Here is a 4,136-nt window from a genome sequence, read left to right on the forward strand (position 1 = left end):
CCACAATATGCTAGGATGGTGCAAATTGAGCAATTTTCCGGAGGCGTAAGTGAAGACCCCATTGAGCATTTGGACCGATTCCTTGAGTTGTGTGCAATGATGCAAACAAATGAAGTGAGCCAAGATTACATTCGTATGCATCTCTTTCGGCAATCTCTCACCGGAAGAGCAAAGAAATGGCTCAAGCTTTTGAAGCCCAACTCTCTCACCACATGGAAGGAAGTTGCAAAGGTCTTTCTCAAGAGGTTTATTTCCGATGAGCAAATCACAAAGATGAGGAGGAAGATAGCTTCCTTTGAGCAAGAACCGGATGAAACTCTTGGGGAAGCATGGGAAAGGTTTAAAGATTTGATTAGAGCATGTCCTCATCATGAATTCAACCGTAATTTGCTCATGAGATTCTTCTATGATGGCTTAGAGCCAATGTCAAGGACCAATCTAGATGCGGGTGCCGGTGGCCAATTGATTAAGATCCCTCAAAGCCAAGTTGAAGCTATAATTGAAGAAGTGGCTACTAGCTATTCTTAGGGAGGCCAAAGAAGGTCCCAAGGGAAGCAAGGAGATCTTTATGAGTTGGAGAAAGTCGGCCAACTTAAGCACATAGTTGAGCTCTTGAATGAAGGTCTTTCCAAGTTGAACTCAAGTGTTAGTTTGTGTTCAAAACCTTCACAAATCATTGATTTCTCATGTGCTCATTGTGGTGGGACGGATCATGATGCATCCTATTGTAGAGAGTTCAATCTCAAGCATGGTGAAGTTTTGACTTTGAGGGAAAAAGAGTTTGTAACCCAAGCTCAATCCCAACAACTTCAACAACCTCCAAGGCAAGAAAACTCCTACCCCCAAAATGGACCTCTCTTCAATCCACCAACCCAAAACTTTTCCTACCTTTCCAACCAAGTAGAGAACTCTCAAGATCAAAATCATGACCTATGTCCTCAAGTGTATGAAGAAAAATCCCCACCCGACCACACACAAACCCAAATTCTTCAACAACGTCAAACTATCACTCCACAATTCCAAGAAATCAAATCTTACAATGAAGTTGTTGATTCCCAACTAGCCAACAATTCTTCTCTCCATTTAACCACAAAACTCCCCTTACAATCATCTACTAATCCTTCACATACTTATCAACCCGAAACTTGAAAGGAGGACAAGGTTGTAGATAATGTGGTTGAGAAGAAGGTTCAAGAACAAAATGAGGAGCCATTCGATTTTAGTGAACCAAACAAGTTTGAAGGCCCGGTTCCCTGTCCTTGTAGGCTAGTTGAGAATGTCGTTTTGAAGAGCCCTATGGCGGTGAGCGTATGTAGAGTTGATGTGGTCGATGATGTGATGGCTAATGAGAGCTTATCTCCACGTGATTATAAGGTGACAATGAGGTATGATGACTTCCTTGAAGTTCCCGCTTGGTTTGAAGGCTCTCTTGAGGAAGGTGAGTTTGCCCTTCCTAATATTGAGGATTCCAAGCTCGATCCCCCTTTTAGAAGGAAAATAAAGAAGAGTGAAAAAAGAAGAAGAATCAACAAGACGAAGGGAAAGAGAAAAGAGGGAGCCACCATTGGCTCTTGATTCATTCCCTCCTTTTCCTTGTGGTGATGTGAGACCTCAAGGAGTTCTATTTCTCAAGTTAGGGGGAATCTATGATTCAATCCTCAAGTTGATGAGGGTGATGTTCTTTAATCCACCTTGAATGAGGTGAAGGGTCAAGCTAGAGACCATAAACAAGCGCTTCCCGGGAGGCAACCCGGAGGATTTCTAACCCTTTTTCTCCCCCTCCTTTCTTTTTCTTTTTGTTTTCTTTCTTTGTTCTCTTTTAATGTTTTCTTTTGTGTCTTGTGTTGCGTTGTAGTTTGCTTTTTGGAAGCTTGGAGCGGAGTGAAATTTGGTGAACTCGGTTTTATGCTCCTTTTTTCTTTTAAGCTAACCTCTCGGTGAGACCTTTCTTGTTTTCACTCTTTTACTTTTTCTTTAAGTGCTTAGTTTAGGTTTAGCTTAGGAAGAATATGAATGGTTCGAGGTTGCTTGAATTTGGTTCTAAGGAACCTGGGATCGTTGATGTTGTTATCAACGATCACTTGTATGACGATTGGGATTTACTTGGATTATATGCCTCGTTTGTGAACCTTTTAAATTTCTTCCTCTTTCTTTGGTGTTGTTTTTCCCTTTTGTGTAACAAACATAACTATGACAAGTTGAAATAATTTTGATTTGGATTTTGCTCATTCATTTGGATTTGTGTGCCTTTCATTATGATGTGTCTTTGAATGCTTATCTTACTAGTTGATGAGGGTTTACACGGTTTGAGAGTGCTTGTGGTTGAGAAAGACAAATTTTAAGCTAAGGTAGCACGGTTTAGAACTATTAAGGAAATTTGAACCCCTAGTTCACGGGAAAGTGGTAAGATGGGGTTTCTCTCTATGGTGGATAGTATTCCCTTGGTTGGTATTTGCTTATTTCTTATCTCGTGTGAGCATCATTTGTTCTAGCCTTCATCATTCTTGTGAGCGGCATTTAGGATCCTTAACTATGCATATATTAATCTTTGTGTTGGCGTCTAGCTCCCTAGATCGTGACCATATAACTCTAGAGGAGGAAGAGGGCATTTTCATCTCATTTTTCTTTATCTTCTTTTTATTTTGTTACAAATTTGGTTTTCTATTTTGCATCAACCTACTTATTAACCAATTTGAGCCTAATGTTTCCCGCTCTTGTTTAAACCGCGTTACAAACCTAATGGCCTTTGTTTACCAACCATTTTAGTTAGTGAAGCATTGGCATGTGAGGTTTGAGTTTTTTGTGAGTTGATCATGAGCAAGAAAACTTTGTGAATTGGTTATAGTAAGGTCTTGAAAGTTGAGCTTGAAGAGAATATGCATAAGAGTTTGAGAAGAAAGATGCAATTCAAGAAAATCAAATGAAGTTTTAAGAAAAAGCCGTCCAAAGTTAAAAAAGGCAAGGACACAAAAAAAAAATTTGGTTTCGTTTTCTTCCCCAGTTTAAGCATTCAGGACAATGCTTCGTTCAAGCTCGGGGGGGAGCGTTACTTCGTTTTTGTATATTTTGTGTGTTGGCATTGAATAAGCTTGGGGGAGATGGCATTATTGGTATTTTTGTTTGATGTTTGGTGATTTCTTGAGTTTGTTTTTGAGGTTTGATCACCCTTTTGCTTCACTTAGGAAATATCACAAAAATTTTCAAATTTTTACCCCGCCTTAACCCTTTGCCTTATGTTACAACCCTAGTTAAGACCCTTAGACTTTAGAGGGGTGAGGTCAAATTCCGGTGGAGGGAGATAGACTTCAACCTTATGGAGAGAGTATGCATAGTTGAGATGTCGGGATGGCCTTATGATTATACATAAAAATTTCTTTTTCCGGTTCCCTCGAGGAATCAGGAGGAGCTAACTAAGGGATGATTTTAAGCTAGTGGAGAGAACATGGACCGTCTTGGTTGGGGCTAGGGCGGAGAATGAAATCATTAGTTCTCTATGCTTAGCTTAGGTTTGTCTCTTTCAACCATGAGCATCTCGGAACGTGTATTCCCTCATTTAATTGAGAAAGGCAAGCATTCTTTGGTGCATGTCTCTACGTTTGAGTCCAAATGGAGCATTTTCTATCTAAAAGCTTGTTTGGTTTTCTTAAGCCTTGTCATGTTATGTTGGTCGTGGTTGTGTTTGCTTTTCTTTTTCTTTTTGTTTGCCTCGGTTTTTTTTTGGTAAATAAAGAATTTTATTACCAAAAGTAAAGAGTTACTACCCAAAAAAAAAAGTAGTAACTACAAGAAATGAAAGTTCAGTACATGCCCTCTGGGCCAAAGAAGCAACAAAACAAAAGCCCGAAGGCAATACAAAAACAACAACTACGGAACCTCTAACTAACAAAGGTAGAGGAAACCGAAGCTACAACCAAAAGTAGGTAATAAACCCAATAATCCAAAGATAACAAAGGTGAGTATAAAAAAGCATTAGCTTAGCTTGAAAGCATACACCATCCGCCAACATCATCATAAAAACCAGCTTGATAACAATCCCACAGTCAGCCTGCCAGGACAGAACAACAGCATGCATGCAGTACAACCTAGGACAAAAGATCGCAGCTATGAACCATCATCCAGCAGCACAAACATAAGGA

The 4,136-nt window shown here is 39.7% G+C and overlaps 1 non-coding gene across 1 annotated transcript; it reads right to left on the reverse strand.

Annotated features, from left to right (window-relative positions):
• Positions 1-270: 270 nt before the first annotated feature.
• On the reverse strand, positions 271-377 carry LOC145608963 (small nucleolar RNA R71). The gene has a single exon (XR_014105964.1). It is a non-coding gene; the product is annotated as a small nucleolar RNA R71 (small nucleolar RNA).
• Between the last annotated feature and the right edge of the window lie 3,759 nt (positions 378-4,136).

Source organism: Chenopodium album, chromosome 2 (assembly GCF_948465745.1).
Source record: "Chenopodium album chromosome 2, dcCheAlbu1.1, whole genome shotgun sequence".
In the NCBI taxonomy this organism is placed as follows: domain Eukaryota; kingdom Viridiplantae; phylum Streptophyta; class Magnoliopsida; order Caryophyllales; family Amaranthaceae; genus Chenopodium; species Chenopodium album.